This window comes from Halichoerus grypus, chromosome 9, assembly GCF_964656455.1.
Source record: "Halichoerus grypus chromosome 9, mHalGry1.hap1.1, whole genome shotgun sequence".
Lineage (NCBI taxonomy): Eukaryota > Metazoa > Chordata > Mammalia > Carnivora > Phocidae > Halichoerus > Halichoerus grypus.
The window spans coordinates 17,488,675-17,509,983 of record NC_135720.1 but is presented as its reverse complement, the minus strand read 5'-3'; the positions used below and the strand labels follow the sequence as shown (position 1 = coordinate 17,509,983).

Here is a 21,309-nt window from a genome sequence, read left to right as displayed (position 1 = left end):
AGTTTAAGGATCTAGGGACATGAGCTTACTATACAATAAGGCAATGTTTTCCACAATAGATCATGACTCATTAGTGGGCCAAGAAGTCACTTTAGCAGGTTTTGTCCAGTATTATTTTTAACTTTTAAAGCAGCTTTGTTGAAGTATAATTTATACACCTATTGTAAGTGTACAAGTAATTTTTAGCAAATTTATGGTTATAAAGCCATCACCATAATCCAGTATTAGAACATTTCCAACAAAGTTTTACTTCAATTCATTCAAATCCTCAGCCCTAGGCAACCCCTGATCTGCTGTCTTGTTATATTTGCATTTTCTAGACACTTCATATAAATGGAATCATACAATAGTCTTTTGTGTCTAGCTTCTTCCACTTAGCATGGTGTTTTTGAGGCTCATCTACATTGAACATATACTGATATTTTCTTTTTATTGCTAAATAGTTCAATATATGGATATACCATATTGTGTTCTCTAGTTGATAGACATTTGGATTGTTTCCAGTTTGGGGCTAATATAAATAATGCTGCTATAAACATTTGTGTATATGTGTTTGGATGGAAATATGTCTTTATTTCTCTCGGATATATCCTTAGGAGTGGAACTGCTGTATTATATGACAAGTTTATGTTTAACTTTTTAGAAATGGCTACATTATTTTTCAAAATGGCTGTCCCATTTTACATTCCCAACAGCAATGTATAGGTGTTTCAGTTGCTCCATACTCTCCGGTCAGTAGTGTTAGTCTTTTGATTATGTCTCTTATTGTGGGGTCTATAGGGGTATCTCATTGTGGTTCTAATTTCCCTAATGTGGTTGAGCACATCTTGCTGTGCTTATTGACCATTCATATAGCTTCATGTCTTTTGTGCATTTTGTAACTGGGTTGTTTTCTTCTTATTATTGAATTATGAGGGGCCTTGATATATTTCTTTATCAGGTATAAGATCAACAAATATTTCCTTAGCAAATGTTTCTTCCAGCCCGTAACTTGTCTTTGCATTTTCTTAATGGTATCTTTTGAAGCACATAAGTTTTTGATGAAATACAATTTATCAATTTTTCTTTTATGGATTTTTCTTTTGGTATTTTATCTAAGAACTTTGTCCAACCCAAGGTCACAAAGATTTTCTCTTATGTTTTCTTCAAGAAGTTTTATAGTTTTAGCTGTTATATTTAGGTCTATGATTAATTTTTTTTTTTTTTAGGGACTAACACACCCTTTTAATATGTTTTTAAATATTTTTAAGGTTTAAAAAGTGTTTAAAGTTTGTAATTCCTAGTAGGAAAACATTATCTGAATGAATACCCTAATGGCAAACCACTATAGAATGTTTCAGTTGCATGTGGGGCAGAGGGGTAGGGATTCTCTTCACAGCACCCCAGCTTTCTTCATGAGAAGGTCAGAGGTACACAGGTTTGTATTATTGTGACATCCTTTAGGTAATCGTTGCTTTTCCTTCAGCAAGGGCTTTATTTTTCAGAAAGACATGCTTGACCTCCAAATTTGGCTGATAATTTACTGATGAGATTCATAACCTTTGGATTGCTCTGATATTTTGACATATTCGCTGGGTTCTGGGCCACATCCTGGAAGGCCACCATAACTTCTGGATCCTGCATGGCTGTGAGAACCTCTGGATGACTAAGAATTTCATTGAGCCCAGACATTCCTGCCATTCCAGCTATCCCCCCTACCATTCCAGGCATCCCCCCTGCCATTCCAGGCATTCCTCCAGGAAAATTACCAGGCATTCCTCCAGGAAAGCCACCTGGGAAAGAGTCATACTGAGCTCCTGATTGTTGTCTGGCTTCTTCCTCCCTCTGGGCCTTCTTAACTCTCATGTTCTCCCCGAGCCTTCTTAACCCTTTCTATTCTTTCTTTGATTTCTTGCTCTTCACGTTTTTGCTCATACTTTCTCTGATGTTCAGAAATTTTCTGGGCCCTCGGTTGAACTTCTTTCAGCATTGCGCTAGCATCTTCATCGTAATCCAGTTTACAGGCAAGGGCAAGATCATGTGCTGTTTCTTCCCAATTGCCCAGAAGTCTGTGTGCTTTCCCTCGCCACTTATAAGGCTGAGCTGAATCAGGATTTACTTCAATAGCTCTGTCACAGTATCGAATGGCAGCATTTGGCTTCTGTAATTTGATGAAGACACTGGCTGTCTTGGCATACAGAATGGCCGAGCGAGGATTCAATTTGATGGCATCTGTGAACAAGTCAATGGCTTTCTGTAGTTCACCATCACTTAGGGCATCAATGGCAGCCACTTTTTTATCATTTGCCTGATCCATCATTTCCTCGGTTATCTCTACATTTTCATCTCCCATTTCTTGAGGGGCATCAGTATCTGGTTCAATCACACCTTCATTGTCAATTTCTGGATCACTATGGTTCGCCTGTCTTTATGTTTTCCTCTGCCTTCTTACTATCTGTTTTTTCTTCCTTGATATTGTCTTCTGATTTAGCTTTATGAGTGGCAGGTGGTATTTTACCCCCCATGCTCTCCACCCACTCCTGCAGGAAGCGCCTTTCCTCGGTGTGCAGAACACTTGGATCCTGCTTACACATTTTCACGAGGCCCAAAGCTCGCTCACTTTGCGGGGGTCCATGGTCCAGAGGCGGTGGCAGGCGGCCAGCGGCAGGCGCGGCTGAGGTTGCAGCCCGATTCCAGGTGCTGGTCTATGATTAATTTTGAGTTAAGTGTTGTGTATGGTATGAGGTAAGGATATAACTTCATTTTTTTTATGTGGATATACAATTGTCCAACAATGAGTATTTTTTTAAAAAAGACAATGGAAGATTCTACAGTGCAGTCCACATTGTTCTATAAAATATATACATATTCCATGTGTTTTCTGAGTTGTGAAAAAGAAAAGGATTTATTTTTTGTTCATGATCAAAATATCCTCAAAACTACTGCATTATGGCTTCCAGAGTATGCAGTGCAAAGATTTTGGAAGGAGGAAAAGGAAAAGGTAGGAAACAATTGAGAACAATGGTCATGAGAGAGGAAGCTCAGAGTCAGGACTTAAATCCAGGACAATGACCAAGCTTAGAGTGATAGGAGCTGGTGAGGGTCCTATCATGTTCAGGGACTCAGGCTCTAATAAAAGCCACCATGAGTGGAAGAAATCTGTGAACATGCAATGAAGGGAGTGTATGCTTCTAACATGGAGGATTAGAGTAAATTCTTCAAGGGAGAGAACATTTGAGTTGGACTTGAAGAATGAAGAGTCTTTGTCAGGTACCCCAGGGAGGGAAGCACAGGGAAAAGCAGGGGTCTGAAAATGAATAGATCAACTGGAAAGAAAAGAGCCACTAGCCCCCGAGGTAAGAAAGGATAGAAAAGTAAGTCAACTATGAATGACTCTTCTTTAATTACTGAAGACTCATTTTTCCCCCAAGTGATAAGCTTTAAAAAAAAAAAATTAGTATTGCTGGTGATGACAGCCTGTCCACGCTTCTACTTTTTTTACTTAAAAAAAAATCTACAGCATCGTGAGAAGTTAGAATACCCGGCTGCTCCTTGGTGTTGTTCTTCCTCCCCATCCCAATAAACCATGTCAATATTTAGCTCCCTTTAATATTAGGACATTCTGCACAAAGTTAAGCGAAGCTAGTGGCATGTTTATGTCGGATCTTTACTCCAATTATAATTTGGATTCTTTCAGGGCACCAGGTGCCTCAGTTGGTTGTCTGCCTTCAGCTCAGGTCATCATCTCAGGATCCTGGGATCGACCCCACCTTGGGAGGGGGGAAAAAAATCCCTGCTCAGTGAGGAGTCTGTTCTCTCTGCCCCCCTACTTGTGCTCTCTCTCACTCTCAAATAAATAAATTAAACTTTAAAAAAACAAACAACCAAACAAATAATTTGGATTCTTTCCTAAAAGTTAATTTCCACATAGAAGCCAAAAAACTGAGGTGTGTGCAAGTGCATGCATTTTTTTAGTTCACAAATATGTAAAAAAAGAATTCCTATTTGATATCTATGACAAATATAGTGTCTACCATCACTTTGCTTTTACTTTTGACCTTGAACAAATATAATGTTTTAAGCCTTGATTGCTTTATCTGTAAATTAAGAAACCTGGACTATTCTAAATTTCTCTTGCCACAATAGATGCATGACTATTTTAGGCATCTCCATAGACATCTTCAGTGCAACTTATATTCACTAATGCAAGCCAAGATCCAAAAGTAACAGATAAATCCACCAACAGGACAGAAAAGTGTAAATAATGAGAATAATGGCCATCCATACACATTTATAAGAAATGACATTTCCTTTCATAGTAAACTTTTAAATTCTTAAACACATGAAATATATTGTATTTTCTTATGCAACCAGTTTGTAACAGATGTGACTTTTCATCTTAGGCAGTTACGCACTTACTCATTTATTCAACAAGTATTTCTGGGCCACACATGGCATGCAGAGTATTGCCCTCGGTCCTGTAATGGGCACAAACACCTGAAAACGGTCATCTTATGATCTAAGGGAGCTAGGACAGGAACATAAATAAGTATGGTACTAGTCAGTACATACGATCAATAGGGCGGGGGGGGGGGGGGGGTCACAGGTAATGATTACTATAAAGTACAAGGGTGATGAGAAAGACCCCAGAGGGCAGGACTTGAGAGGAGCCCTTTGCATCCTCATAAACACCTGCTCCCAAGAATGGTGCAGACTACCTGAAGGTTAGATCAACTTGGCAGAAGAGCAAGAACATAATTTGTGTCAGTATGAGCCCATGAACCAAACAGGTTTAACTTTTAGGTCTACAGTCCTCGACAGGGTCCCCTCAGAACGCTTTAGGGCGTTTTCTGTAAATGACCCTGGTTTTGGCACTGCTTCTACTGCCTCGTATTTTCATTTTCAGCTGTTAGTTTAGACTCAGAGTTACATCATAGAAGTACAGGAACTACACATAGGGGTTTAAAAATACTGTAAATTGAAATAAAACTTAGGAAATAGATGATGTTTTAGTATGCCATTTTAAATATCACATTTCCTCTTTTTTAAGCTGGCAGAAGTCATAACTTAGTTATTTGAATATCTTTAAAGACTAACACATGGATTTTTCCTGACTTATATTTAGTCTTTAAAAAACTATGTTTTTTTTTTTAAAAAAAAACAACTGTGTTGTTTTGAAACCCAATTTTGGAGGCCGGTAGAGACGTACATACCTATTCAGGGTATAATAGGAAATGGAGGGAGAGGCCAGGACTTGGGGTCAATGTCTAGTTCTGTCATTAACTTATTGTGAAGCCTTGGATGAATCGCTTAATTTTACTAAATTTAGGTTTTCTTAGCCACAAAATCAGGGGACTGAAATAAATGATCTCTAAATTCCCTTCTAGTTCTTATGATTTTTGCCTATATTTATAATTTCTTCTGTATAGAGGCAAATTCCCAAGTTTTATAGATTAATATTTACTCCTTACTACAAGTACCAAGACTGTCTCTGTAAATTGAAGCGGATCAGCCCGGGAGGAGTGCCTGCAAAAATCAATGTGAAATGATATGTACTTGTGTGGCAGAGCTGAAGACTCAAGTCCAACGACTCTCTTTTTGCTTTCTGTCAGCGTCAGTACTAATCAAATCGTTGAATTAACTCTGAAACCTTTGCAGATCAACCTCAGTTATTTGCAAATGGGGAAGTTCTGAGAGAGCAATTGCTTAGCATTTTGTCTGAGAGCTGTAAATAGAATATGAGTTAATTGCTCAATAATACAAAAATAATTCATCTCACAATAGTAGAGTGAAAAATGTAGGTAATTAAAAAGAAAAACAGAACACAAGCCAGAAAAGCAATATCCAGTGGGAGACAAAGTTCTTTAATCAAGGACATTTTCCTGGGTGTCCTGAAATCATTCCAGAGGCAGCTGTCCCCTTGGCCTACATTCAAGCCTGGTCCTATTTGTAGGTTTTAAAAGAAGCAATGCAAATGTTTCAATAACATGTTTGGTGTATGATAGGCCTGTATTAAAGGATTATTTTGCCATGAGTCCTAGTTGCAAGGAATGTGCTAAGCTCGGAAGAGGTATTTCTAGGACATTGTGCCTAGTGATAACAGGCATTCCTACAGCAACTGCCTCAGAACATGCTCCCAGATCCCTGAGCAGTGATTTGCTGTAAGTGATGCCTGGAGCACCCCCGGTTGGGAAGATACAGTAAGGGAAACTGCCCAGTAAATGTATTGCTCTAATTACTGAGTCTGTGCTGACCTTGAGGCTGTAAGGAAGGCCTGAGGCTTTGGATTACTCTAGGACAAGAGCCCATCACCTGTTCTAGTGACAAGTCGTGTTTATTTCCTGAAATCTCTTGACTGATAATTTGGATTGGGGAGTAAGCAGTGGTGGTGCCAAGAGTTCAAGTCACTCAGTAGAGACGGCCAAAGGAGCAAGACACAGAGGACATCAGGCAAAGACAAGTAGTGTGATCTGGTGGACAGAACATGGGCTGGGAAGCTGGCCGGACCCAGGTGTTCATCTTGACCCCAGCACTCCCTAACAGCCTGACTTTCTGTTGCAGTCTCTTCATCTGTAAATCAGAACTAATAACCCCTCCTTCATAAGATTTTGTGAGGATGAGATAATGTTGTAAAGTGCCTCAAATACAGTGAGCAACTTAAAAAAATGATCTTTCCCTCTCTGTCTCCAGTGTGGTTAATTAACGTGTCCCCCCAAATTTGTATGTTGAGTTCCTAACTCCCAGCACCTCAGAATATGACTGTATTCAGAGATGGGGTCTTTATGGAGGTAATTAAGTTAAAATGAGGGCATTAAGATGGGTCCTAATTCAATATGACTGGTATCATACAATAAGAGAAGATTAGGAGCCAGACATACACACAGAGGGAAAACCATGTGAGGATGCAGGGAAAAGACAGACATCTACAAGCAAAGGAGAGAGGCCTCAGATGAAATCAATACTGTTTGATACCTTGATCTTGAACTTCTAGTCCCCGGAATTATGAGAAAATAAATTTCTGTTTTTAAACCACCCAGTCTGTGGTATTTTGTTATGGCAGCCCTATCTAACTAATATAATATCATATAACTAACCACCACCCAACCTCCAGCAGAAGGGCACATGGCAAAATCTGGCCACGGCAGGGAGAGAAATCTAACATCCAGAAGCAGCTGTGGCTGGTAGGTAACAGTATACTAGGGACACCTGAACTCATGCCAAACCATTTGGTATGTACTTATGTGAGGGAAAACAATACTCTGAATGTGAAGCTGGTCAACAAGATCCTAACATGATGTAAATCCCTGGTAAAACATAAGCTTTTACTTATGAATAAGGGAAAATAAAAATTGTAATAGTGGGCATGTTAAACCATTTATACATAAAACCAGGCAGTACTGGAATTATATGCTGGATGAGACTAAAGTATTTTGTTGTTGTTGCTATTATTATAAAGATGATTAATAGTGATAATCAAAATCTTAAATAGCTTACAAACCCAGGTGTGTTGGCTTCATAAAGTGCTTCAATTTGAACCTTGAGTGGACATGAGTCTTCATTCTGAGGGCCTTTTTCTACCAGTCTAACTCCCTGAAAACCCTCAAGAGCCTTACTGCTTCTGGATGAAAGGCAGGTGAATAGGATGCACCAGGAATGACTGTCAAAGCAATATCTCCTGTCTGGAACACACTTAAGTGTTAGCTATTGGAATGCTTTAAAATGCCTTTCTAATGTGCCAAAGGACTATTAAGTGAGCTTTGGAGGTCTATGTGCTTTCTTGCTGATTTGATTACTGTGGGTCTTTTTACGGAAACTGAAGCTCATTTTATTTTAATAACTGCGAAGTGAGTCTGGAATGTAAATTCAAGCTCTCAGTGAACAGCATTGCCTCCTCAAGGAATGCCACCACTGTTGCCTCTAGCCTGAATTTAGGGGAACTCAAACCACTGAGGTTAGACAGATATTAACATTTGCCAACAATGCTTCAGTAAGAAGGAAAGGAGGAAGGGCGGGAGGAATGATGGGAGAAGGGAATAGAACAAAAAGAGAGAACAAAGAAGAGAGAGAGAGAGCTTGTGCTTTTAGTTCCAACATGTGAAGAGCTTGGAAGTCACCATTCCCATTTTCACAACAAGAAAAAAGCCAAACAAACTGAAAACCAATGACTTTTCTTGGATCCGTTGGAGAATTGAGGCCACAGGGCAAACTGCCTCCACAAAACTGGAGAGATAGGCAAATAAAGAAAATCACAGCCACACTTTGCTTACTGGGAGCAGAGGTGGCTAGAGCCAGTAACTGGTAGGAACACTTAAATGATCATTTTGACAAATGCTGCAGGCAAAGTGTGGACTAGCTTGAGAGTTAAACACTCCTGAGTGGTTAATCTTCGGGAAGGCTCGCACTTTTGTGCACTTTACTTCCAGGAGTCCCCCAGGTTCTCCTGGTAAAGAGCAGAGAAAAATTCTCTCGTCTTGGGAAGGAGGAGGGAGAAACTAATCCTTTAAATTATGACCAGAGGAAAAGTAATCACTTTGAAATACACACAGAATATCCTCCATGACAAAGACTTCTCCTCCAAGGTGAACTACTTTACCAGAGCTTTATCTGACCTGGAAAAGTGGCAATTAGATAACTCTAGGCCTCTCCAAAGGCCTACCCCTCTTGTAGGGGAGGGAAAAAAAATGGCTAAGAAACACCAAATTATTTTGGTGTTTTATGCTCTTATATAAATGACATACTGTACATACTCATTTTATTTTTTTAAAAGATTTTATTTATTTATTAGTGAGTGAGAGAGAGAGAGTGCGTGGGAGCATGAGCAGGGGGGAGGGGCAGAGGCAGAGGGAGAAGCAGACTCCGTGCTGAGCAGGGAGCCTGATGTGGGGCTCGATCCCAGGACCCTGGTATCATGACTTGAGCCAAAGGCAGACACTTAACCAACTGAGCCACCCAGGTGCCCCTGTACATACTCATTTTAATCAACTATATTAAGGTATAATTTACATACAAAATAAGACTAATCCATTTTAGGTGTGCATTTTAATGAATTTTGATATATGTATGTAGTTGTGTAACCCCCTTACTCCCTTCTCTTCCCTATCACTTGACCCTTGGCAATCACTGATTCACTTTCTATGACTATAGTTCTGCCTTTTAAAGAATTTTACCTAAATAGAAATATATCTAGGCTTTTGTCTCTGGTTTCTTTCACTTAGCATAATCCTTATGATACTTATTCATTTGTGTTTATCAGCAGTCCACTCTTTTTTATTTCTGAGTGGCACTTGTTTGTAAGGCTCTCCCACAATTTATTTGTTCCTTTACCAGTTCATGGACATCTGGGTTTGGTCCAGTTATGGGCTATTACAAATAAGGCTGCTATGCACATTGTGTACAAGTCCTTCTGTGGGCATATGCTTTCATTTCTCTTGGGTGAATACCTAGGAGTGGAATGGCAGGGTGATCGAGTAGGTTTATGTTTTTAGGAAACCAACAGTTTTCCAATGATGTTCCAATTTACATTCCCACAAGCAGTGTATGATAATTCCAATTGCTTTGCTTCCTCACCAACACTTAGTAGGATCAGACTTTTACATTTTAACCATTCTAATAGGTGTAGAGTGGTATCTCATGGTGGTTTTTATATGCATTCCTTAGAGGCCAATGATGTAGAGCATCTTTCACGAGCTTATTTGCCATCTGTTTTTCTTCTTTAGTGAAATATCTGTTCCAGTCTTTTGCCCATTTGTATTTGGGCCTTGTATCTTCTCATAGTGCTGTCTGGGTTCCTTATACATTTGGGATACAAATTCTTTAAGAGAAAATATTTGCAAATATTATCTCCCAGTCTGTGGCCTTCCTTTTCAGTCCTTAAATATCTTTTGAAGACTGACAATTTTTAAATTTTATGAAATCCAATTTATCTTCTTTTTCTTTTAATACTTTGTGCTTTTAGTGTCCTGGTTAAGAAAACTTTTCCTAACCCAAGGTTACCAAGATTTTCTCTGATGTTTTCTTCTAGAAATTGTATACTTCTAGCTATTACTTTTAGGTCTACAGTCATTTTGAATTAATTTTTGTGTATGGTATGAGATAAGGAACAAGGGTAATTTTTTTTTTTTTTTTGCATAAGGATAGCCAATGGTTCCAGTATTATTTGTTGAAAAGATTATCCTTGGTCCCTCTCTCCCCATTAAAGTCCTTTGGTACCTTTGTCCAAAAAATCAAATCAATTGACTGGGTAGAGAGAGAAGGTGATGGGCAACAGACTTCCAGAATGAAGAAGTGAGAAGTGGGTGGTCCCTTTACCCAGTATAACAGTCATTTTACTGGAGAAAATTATTTCTTAAGAACTCAACCATTAAGTTCCTGGGAACTATCCTAAGGGTACACAGCAAATGAGGAAATACTCATTTAAGGAAATCTACTAAACTTGGTGAGAGCAAGAGTCTGTGGCATCTGAGTCATGACTTGCTTCCTTCCTCCCCACCTTCAAGCTACATCTTATGGAAACACTGCCTTGCATGCTGTACTTCAGGCAGCTGTAGCCAAGAATGATACAGGGGCTCTTGCTCCCCACCTTGTCCTCGAATATGGCTGCACCTTCACCCTGGGAAAGGCAGGCTGCCCATGTTTCTCTCCCCAACCCAGCCTTGTGCTTCAGAAGCTCTATTCCAATCATACATGGCCTAAGAGACTGAGGCTCTCTTCCTTGACTGTACTCATAAGGTAGAAACACTATTTCAAGACCAGTAGTCTGCACACTGGAGTCTCCTCTCTAGCTTGCTCATAAGGGCAGAGGTTCTGCAAGGAGCAGGCAAACCAGGAAAGCCAGAAATTAGCACCTGCCCCCTTCAGCATCCATTAGTAGAGCAAGGATGTCACTGCCAGATAAGGAAGTCATTATCTGTACCCCAGCTCCTGTGCAGTGGTACAGTTTCTGCCCAAAGAGAAAGGCAAGCCTTAAGAACTGAATGGCAACAAGTTAAATAACCTAGATGAAATGAATAAACTGCTAGAAATACAAACTACTGAAACTGACCCCGGAAAAACCTGATAATCTGAATAGATTTCTAAGAAATAAAAAAATTGATTTAGTAATTTAAAACCATCCCGCAAAGAAAAGCTCAGTCCCAGATAGCTTCACTGATGATTTCTTCCAAACATTTAAAGAATAAATACCAATCTTTCATAAACCCTTCTAAAAAATAAAAAAAGGAGCAAATATTTTCCAAATCATTCTATGAGGCCAATATTACCCTGATACCAAAGCCAGATAGAGACATGACAAAAAGAGAAATCTACAGATTATTCCTTATCAGTATGAAGGCAAAAATCCTCAGCAAAATATTATCAAACAGAATCCAGCAACATAGAAAAAGGGTTATGCACCAGTATCAGGAGGGATTTCTCCCAGGAACGCAAGAGTGATCTAATATATGAAAATCAAATATAATATGCTCTACTCATATAATAAAAGACAAAAACCACATGTCCACCTCAATAGGCACAGAAATATATTTTTTAAATGGCTAATAAGCACAAGAAAAGATGCTCAACATCTCTAGTCAATAGGGCAATGCAAATCAAAACCACAATTAATTTTTTTCTTATTTGTTTTTTGTTTATTTTTTTTTATTCTGTTATGTTAGTCACCATACAGTACACCCCCCACCCCCCTCCCCTCTAAAACCCTCAGTTTGATTCCTGGAGTCCATAGTCTCTCATGGTTTGTCTCTCCCTCTGATTCCCCCCCTTCAGTTTTCCCTTCCTTCTCCTAATGTCCTCCATGCTATTTTTTATGTTCCACAAATAAGTGAAACCATATGATAATTGTCTTTCTCTGCTTGATTTATTTCACATAGCATAATCTCCTCCAGTTCCATCCATGTTGATGCGAATGTTGGGTATTCATCCTTTCTGATGGCTGAGTAATATTCCATTGTATATATGGACCACATCTTCTTTATCCATTCATCTGTTGAAGGGCATCTCAGCTCCTTCCACGGTTTGGCTATTGTGGACATTGCTGCTATGAATATTGGAGTGCATATGGCCCTTCTTTTCACTACATCTGTGTCTTTGGGGTAAATACTCAGTAGTGCAATTGCTAGGTCATAGGGTAGCTCTATTCTTAACGTCTTGAGGAACCTCCATACTGTTTTCCAGAGTGGCTGCACCAGCTTGCATTCCCACCAACAGTGTAAGAGGGTTCCCCTTTCTCCACAACCTCTCCAACATTTGTTGTTTCTTGCTTTGTCAATTCAAAACCACAATTAGATGCCACTCCATACACACTAGAATGACTATAATAAAAAAAAAAAACAGACATTAAGGTATGTTGGTGAGGATGTGGAGAAATTGGGACCCTCAGTCATTGCTGGTTTGGATGTAAGATTGTGCAGCCACTTTGGAAAACAACTGGCATTTCCTCAGAAGTTTTAACATAGAGTTAACATATGATTCATCAATTCCATCCCTAGGTATATATCTCTAAGAAAGTAAGACATGTCTACACATAAATTTGTACACAAATGTTCATAACATCATTATTCACGATAGCGAGAATGTGGAAGTAACTCAAATGTCCATCAACTGATGAATGAATAAACAAAATGTGACATATCCACACAATGGAATATTAGTTAGCAATAAAAAGTAATAAACTACTGATTCATACTACAACAGGGATGAACCTTGAAAACATTATGCTAAGTCAAAGAAGTCAGATACAGAAGGTTAGATATTGTTTGATTCCACTTATATGAAATGTCAAGAATAATCAAATCCAAGGAGACAAAAGTAACTTATTAGTTGCCAGGTGTAGGGGAAGAGGGGAAATGGGAGTGACTGATAATCTGTATAAGATTTCTGTTGGAGGTGAAAAATATATTCTAAACCTAGAATCATTTCATAACTCTGTGAATATACTAAAATCAATCAGCCATATATGGTTGGGTTTATTTATGGACTTTCTGTTTCATTCCACTGATATGATTGATCTGTATTTCTACCCGTACCACACTGTATTAATTACCTTAGCTTTTTAAGAAATCTAAATCAGGCAGTGTAAATAGTCCAATTTTGTTCTTTTTTTACAAAAAAAAAATTGGCTCTTCTAGACCCTTTGCCTTTCTATACACATTTTAGAATTGGCTTGCTAATTTCTACAAAAAGTTCTGTTGGAATTTTGATTAAGATGCATTGAACTTATGTTCCTATGGTTCAATTTGTGAACTGACAACAGTACTGAGTCTTCTAAATCATGTGCATGACATATCTCTCCATTTATTTACATCTTCATTTATTTCTCTCAGCAATGTTATATAGTTTCCCATGTACGGGTCTTACACATCTTTTGTCAAATTTATCCCTAAGTATTTTGTAAACGATTTTTTTAAATTTCAATTTTGAATCGTTCATTGCTACTGTATGGGAATATGGTTTAAATTTCTGTATAGTGATCTCTATCTTGCAACTTTGCTAATCTTATTCATTCTAGTAGCTTTTTTTGTACCTTCTGTCAAATTTTCTACATAAGTGACCATATCTGTGGATAAGAATAGTTTGCTTCTTCCTTTTTAATCTGGATGCCTTTTGTTTATTTATTTATTTTTTGACTTATTGCAATGGATGGGACCTAAAATACAATGTCTTATAGAAACAGAGAGACCAGACATCCTTGCTTTGTTCCTGATCTTAAGGATAAAGCTGTTTATCTTTCACCACTACTAAGTCTATAGGATTTTTTTTGTAGATGCTCTTTATCAGGATGAGGAAGTTCCCTTTTATTTTTAGTTTTTGTAAGAGTATGTATCATGGATAGATGTTGAATACTGTTAAATGAACTTTATGCATCTATCAAAATAATCATATTTTTTTAGTATGTTAGTATAGTGAATAACATTGTTTTTTTTATTGAAGTATAGTTGACACACAATGACACGCAATGTTACATTAGTTTCAAGTGTACAACATAGTGATTCGACAAGTCTATACATGATGCTATGCTCACCACAAGTGTAGCTGCCATCTGTCACCATAAATGTTATTACAATGCCATTGACTACATTCCCTGTGCTGTACCTTTCATCCCCATGACTTATTCATTCCATAACTGGAAGCCTATATACTCCACTCCCCTTCACCCATTTTACCCAACCCGTCGCTCTCCCTCCCCTCTGGCAACCACCAGTTTGTTCTCCATATTTGTGGGCCTATTTCTGCTTTTTGTTTTTTTGTTTGCTTGTTTTGTTTTTTAGATTCTACATACAAGTGAAATCATATGGTATTTGTCTTTCTCTGTCTGACTTATTTCACTTAACATAATACCCTCTAGGTCCACCTATGTTGTCACAAATGACAAGATCTCATTCTTTTTTATGGCCGAGTAATATTCCTGTGTGTGTGTGTGTGTGCGTGCGTGCGCGCGCATGTGCATGTGTGTGCAGTGAATACCCATTGTATATACAAACATATATATATATATAATATCTTTGTCCATTCATCTGTTGATGGACACTTGGGTTGCTTTCATGTCTTGGCTATTGTAAATAGTGCTGCAACAAACATAGAGGTACGTATCTTTTTAAATTAGTGTTTTCATTTCCTTTGGGTATATATCCAGTAATGGAATTGCTAGATCATATGGTATTTCAATTTTTAATTGTTTGAGGAACCTCCATACTATTTTCCACAGCGACTGCACCAATTTACATTTCTACCAACAATGTACAATGGTTCCTTTTCCTCCATATCCTCACCAACACTTGTCTTTTTGATTCTACCCATTCTGACAAGTGTGAGGTGATATCTCGTTGTGGCTTTGATTTGCATTTCTCTGATGATTAGTGATGAGTATCTTTTCATGTGTCTGTTGGCCATTTGTATGTCTTCTTTGGAAAATGTCTACTCAATTCTTCTGCCCATTTTTTTATCAGATTATTTGGTGGGGTTTTTTTGGTGTTGAGTTGTTTAAGTTCTTTATATATTTTGGATATTAACCCCTTATCATACATATCATTTGCAAATACCTTCTCCCATTCAGTAGGTTGCCAAATTGATTTTTGAATGTTAAAAACTGACCTTGCTTTTCTGAAACAAACCTCAGATCATGTAATATTATCCTTTTTATATTTTGTTGGATTCATCTTGTTAAAATGTTCACAGTTTTTACATTATGATCATGAAATATATTGGTCTATAGTTTTGTTTCTTGTAATATCTTTTTTTTTTAAGGAGGATACAGATATTTGCTATCAGGGAAATGCTTTACTCATATATAAACTAAGGAAAGTTTCCCTCCCCTTCAATTTTCTGGCACCGTGTCTTCCTTAAATTGACACTAAGGGAGGCATATATTGTCTTGCAGAGGAGTGGGTGCTGCATCATCCTAAAGCAAGAGAGAAGTGCTAACCTTTAACAGACAAGATGGTCCATTTCCAGAGACCCAAAGGGTTTAGGAGAGTCTAGAGATTCAAAATGTTCAAGTCTGGCCCTGACGTCCCAATTCCTTTTCTCAGGGTCCCATTCCTTTTCAAGGAGGACGCTGACTTTGGCATAACAGACTTGTTGAAGTTGAGAATTCAACCTCAGTTGCAGCCCCCTGGCTCTCACAGGTAGCCTTCAGTTACTGATGACTTTACTCTCAGCCTTTCATTGTCTTTCCAAAGCACTGATTGTCCCTAGTAATAGCCCTCTTATTTCTTATACCCTTTTCCTCTGTCTCCCAAATGCCTCCAACATTGCAGCTGCCAGCACATTTCCTTCCATCCGTAGAACATCTCAATTCATCACAGTGAAAATGTTAACAGTTGCATGCTAGCACATGCCAGGATCTACCAGTCACTACCACCACTGATGGGATCTGCATTGCCAGCTGCCAGCAGGTGATCCAACTCCAAAATCTCATTTTAAAATATGCTCTCTCGGACCACTTCCAGCATTAGCTGCTGCTGGTCAGGTTCCTCAGAAAGCAGACTGATAAGAAGTTTGCTGACAATAGATATGTTAGGGCATCTCTTAGAAATGGAGGAAATAGGATTTTGGCAAAGAGAAAAGTTGAACTGTGATGCAGTTAATAAAGAGCTTCTCCTATTTTGTGGGTCATTCTGGAGCTAGGGTAGCCCTGCAGAGTTGTCTCAAATTGGGGCAAGGTAGATTGGACTTTATACCTTTGCACTGACCTGCTCAGTCATTGCATGAGGGCTGCCCCAGGGAAATGGACCTTGGAGATTTTGTGGTTGTTAATCTGAAAAAGAAATCCACATGTGCAAACAGTAGGAGCTCATTCTGGATATCTTAAGGAAAAAGAGGAATTTAATGGAAGGACATTAAAGTTTTGCTGAGTTGATATAACAGTCAGGGACCAGGAACATTCAAAAGGATTAGACAGCAAGAACCAGATGGTCCACACACCACTATTTTCACTGAACAAATGATTTCAAGAGTACCCACTGCTTTTGCAGGGGTCAGAGAAGATTCAAAGTTCAGGAGAGAGCATCTGCTTGGTCTCTGTGGGAGGGAAAAGAGAGACACTGGCAAAAGAGGGCTTTCTATTTCTGAGCAATGCTGTACAAATACAGAATTTGGGTAATTCTCTTAAAGGCAGGACTTCATGCTGTTGGTGGGTGACAGATATGGGGAGTAGAGGTACAGAAAACTAAAAGTAACCACTACCCAGACAAGTCCCATTAATAAGTATTTACCACCTAGAGTGAGGCCTATCCCTGGATCACTCTTCCTAATTTAGCATATTGCTGAAGAAAAATGGGGACACCAAAGACAGGAGTAAATGATCCATACACAGATTTTCTGTTTAGGGACATTCTCATCAGTGTTTACAGAGAACTTTCTGGAAGGCAATTTGACAATATATGTCAAAAGCCATTTAGGAATACAAACCATGGGACCTAACTGCCTAAAAATGGAGAAAGGGAGCATAACTTTTCAGCATTTTCACAGTTCGGTTTTGGATTGGTCATATTTATTTTATAACTCTTTGAGGATAAAAAAATTATTTTAAGTTGAGAACAAAGATATTTTGGTTATGCCTCACAGTAAGAACATCTCCTCGAGCACTAAGCCATGGTAATAATTGACAATGCATTGTGTTAATTCATGAGTTTTATTTTTAAACAGGGCAGAATTTGCTCTTGGAGGTACTTTGCTCTCAGCATGTCTGTTCATCAGGCTGACACTGTGTAGTCTGTGGTTTGCCAGGCTATGTACCGTATAAGTGGCATCTCTGTGGCTGTCTGTCCCAAGCTGGTGAGATGGATGCAGTGGGTAGAGCATTCAAGGTGTGATCCAAATTAAAAACCTACTGACTAGTAGTTGGTGACAAGCATGATTAGGTATAGTAAATGGTTTTCTTATGGATTTTTGAGCATTCATGTGTCCCTATTGGATCTGTCCAGGGAGGGTGGTGATACAAAGATGAGATAGATGCTGTCTCTATTCTACAGACTCTGCAATTTAGTGCAGAGGGCCTGTTCTTTTTAGTAGGTCCTCACCTATTGGGCTGCTCTTTCTTTCTTCTTTTGGTTTGGATTATAGACGTGATGCCCAGCACTTCAGTAGCCATATTGTGATCATGAGGTAGCAGTCACAAAAACAAGAAGCCAACATATTTAAGAATGGCAGAGTGAAAATAGGAAGAGTCTGGCTCCCTGACAACATTATTGGGTTGTTACTGAGACCACCAGTCTCTTAAGTAAACAACAAAGGTCATCATGGTTAAGAATAGGTCTTTAGTTATTCACAGCTATAAGCATTCCTCACTTTTTCAAATGAAATAGTCCGAAACCAGGATTTTTGAGTCTGAAGCCATAGTTTGAAATTTTACATTAGGTTTAACTTTTTCCCAACAGTAACTTGCAAAGATTTAAAACATTTCCACCCAACTCTGTTGGCACCGCTTCTGCTGTAGAATGCCTCTTTCTCATTTGGGTACATTATTTCCCGAAAGGAACTGAGCCTGGTGGTTTTCCTATGATAAGTAAACTAGACATTTCAGTAAAGGTAGAATAAATGTTCACGGAAATCAGGGTTGGAGAATTTTCCTTCTGTCACGAGGTAATATTTGCAGCACCATTCTTAGAACTAATTAATTAAGAGAATGTGCTAAATGTTTCCAAGGCTTGTTCTGAAATGACTCCTTCAATTAGAGTTTCTTTCATTTTGGCTTCTTTAAATCTTTCTGGTCCTTTTTTTTTTCTTTACACTGAAATCAAGAAACTTTTAGATTTTTCTGGAGCTTCAGTTTCTTTTCCTTCTACAGCTGCCACTTAAAGGGCAGAAGAGAGATGGTTCAAGACTGTACTTCTGATTTTCTCTTTCTCTTTTTGGCTTTCAAATTCATGAGCTGTGTACAATGAGGTGGGTGGCCAAGTGGGTACAGGTTAGGGTCTTCTTCAGTGTGTGGTATCTCCTGCCTCACCCTGTTCTCTGGCAGGCTGGAGCTTGCAGAATTTTCCCTTAATGATCCAATTTGGTCCGTGTGAACTTTGCCTCCTGTCCGTATCCATAGCTGCTTCTGCTTGGGGAGACTTCACATTTTCTTCATGACTGGAGATCACAGTGGGCACTATTACTAAAACATCTGTAGGAAAATGAAGTAATGGGCCTGCTAATATGCTTAATGGCCTTAATAGCAGTGAAAACTAATGTGCTTAATGTTCATTTCATTCATAGTTGCCCTTGGAATTACGGATGGCAAGATCATGGATTACGCTAAAACAAAAATGGCCCAAATGTCACTGCAAGTGTGAAGGAGGAGAGTAAGAGAGAAATATTACAACAGCATTATAGAATTTCTACTCAAATCCATCTTCATAGGAAAGAATTACATTATCGGAGAAGAGAGGCAGCCAACCAGGGGACTGTCACTGGCTTGAAGGAATTTAGCTCATGTGTGGAAGAGAAGTCCTGAAATACCACGCTGAATGAATAATCCTGTGAGCCAAACCAATAATATGGGAGGTCAAGATGCTTCTGAGAAATAGGGAATTTCTAATTGGGGAGACGACTCTTTCCTTTCCTGGTTACGGGGTTTTTTCCTCACGTAACGGTCTGTGTTTCAGACTTTTCCAGACCTCCCCTTCTTTGTTCTCTATTCCTTAGGGCAGCATTTACCACAAGTAATTGGATTAGTGAATTCAGAGCACCACCTCATGAATCAGTTCCACAGGAGAAGATAGTTCAGATGATGCTCTCTGGAGAAAAACCTCGAGGATCCATTTGGTGCCATCATGTGTTCTTGCAGGGCCCTCAGGTCAATTAGGCAAGCTTTTGCCAACTTCAGAAGGATATAGGAATGGCACTGGAGAGACGATTAGAAATAATGTTCTAGACTTGGAAGATCAAATTCACAGCAGCACCAGGGCCTCTTTTGCAGAGTCCACTGCCCCACCTCTCAAGGACCCCTGAGGGGGAGGAGGATAGTTTTTCCATCTCCCTCAGGGATCTGAACCCTGCCAGTGGCCCAGACAGGAGAGGCGGCTAATGAAGAGTCACAAGAAATGAAATCATTGTGGTGAAGAGATATCTGCACTCCCCCATTCACTGCAGCATTATTCACTATAGCCAAGACATAGACACAACGGAGGTGTCCGTGGATGGACGGACAGATAAAGAAAATGTCACACACACACACACACACACAGACACACACACACGGAGGAATATTATTCAGCCATAAAAAAGAAAAAAGGAAATCCTTCTATTTGCCACAACATGGATGGATCTTGAGGGCATTATGCTAAGTGAGATAAGTCAGACAGATGACAAATACTATGTTCTCACTTACATGCAGAACCTAAAAAAGCCAAAATCATAGAAACAGAGAGTGGAATGGTGATTTGGAGGTGGGAGAAATGGGGAGACATTGGTCAAAGGGTATGAGTTGCCAGCAATAGGATAAATAAGTTTTGGGGATCTAATGTACAGCATGGTGACCATAATTAACAATACTGTGTTATATTAATGAAAGTTATTAAGAGAGCAGATCTTAAATGGTATCGCCACACACACAATTCCATGAGGTGATGGACGAGTTAACTAACCTTAGTGTGGTAATCGTTTTGCAATATATATATACACATATCAATGTATCACATTGTATACCTTAAACCGACATATGCCATATGTCAGTACTATCTCAATAAAGCTGAAAAATAGTTTATTTGATGTATCATCGTAGAAAGAATTTTCTGAAGGTGAATCATTTTCACATTACATTCTTTTCCACTCTGATAAAATTCAACTATAATTATCAATAAAAAAGAAAAGAAGTCCTCAGAATTTGAGAAGCAAACTGTGGACACCAAGAAACTTTTTACTTGCCAACAACAGGCCTCGGTGTGGAGACATGACAGCAAAAGGCTGGGGCCAGAGAAGCATGTCACCTGTCTAGAGTTAACACCCAACATGACTATTATCCTGCTACTTACTCAGCTTTGCAGGGATCCTGCCTCTTTTAGTAAAACCACTGAATGGCCTTTCCCATTAACTCATGCAGGGGATTATGATGTTTCCTGGAAAGAAGAACTTTGAAAATTTCTCTCTTTTGAATAAATACTAGCAATGTAACCATTGGGATTTGTGAAAAAGTCAGGTTTGTGTATGATATAGAAAAGGCATATATATTACAGGTCATGATGGTTCACTTCTCAGAATTTTCATCACAATTTTAATTTGGCCATAGCATCTTTTACTGCTTTAGGCATTTGTGTTCAATAATAGCTGCTCACCCCCCAGGCCTTGAGAAGAGCATTCTGTACTGGCTAGATTTATTTTATTTTTTTAAGTAGGCTCCATGCCCAACATGGGGCTTGAACTCACAACTCTGAGGTCAAGAGGACAGAGGGGACGGAGCCAGCCAGACACCCTGGGCTGGTTGGTTTTTGAGGACCGCTGGTACTTTACTTGGTCCCAGGCAATTCAGAAATTTAAAAATTAAGGACTAAATAAAACGATGACAAATAGTGAGGCTTCTTAATGGCTCTGGATAATCTGGAGAGAGTGTAGCTAGCAGAGTTCTTTAAAGCTCAGATATTTCGTTTATTGCCCCACCACACCTAAATAATTGATTTCACAACTGATGTCTGATTTCTTCATATTTGAGTTTTTCCCTTGGAATGAGTTTATAAAGTGAACTCTCCAAGATGAAAATAAAATTTCACTTAGTGACTTTATTTTCTAAATGTTTTTTTAATGCTCTTTATTCATCACTCAATTTTGAGGGTATGTTTAAAAGGGAGAGAGACATATAAATTAGAGCACAGTTAAGTTGGGTTTTTTTATCTGCAGCTAAGAGGAACTTCATTTTTG

The 21,309-nt window shown here is 38.8% G+C and overlaps 1 pseudogene; it reads right to left on the bottom strand.

Moving 5' to 3' along the window:
* Nucleotides 1-1,473: 1,473 nt before the first annotated feature.
* LOC118537846 (hsc70-interacting protein pseudogene) lies at nucleotides 1,474-2,614 on the bottom strand (annotated as a pseudogene).
* Nucleotides 2,615-21,309: the final 18,695 nt, after the last annotated feature.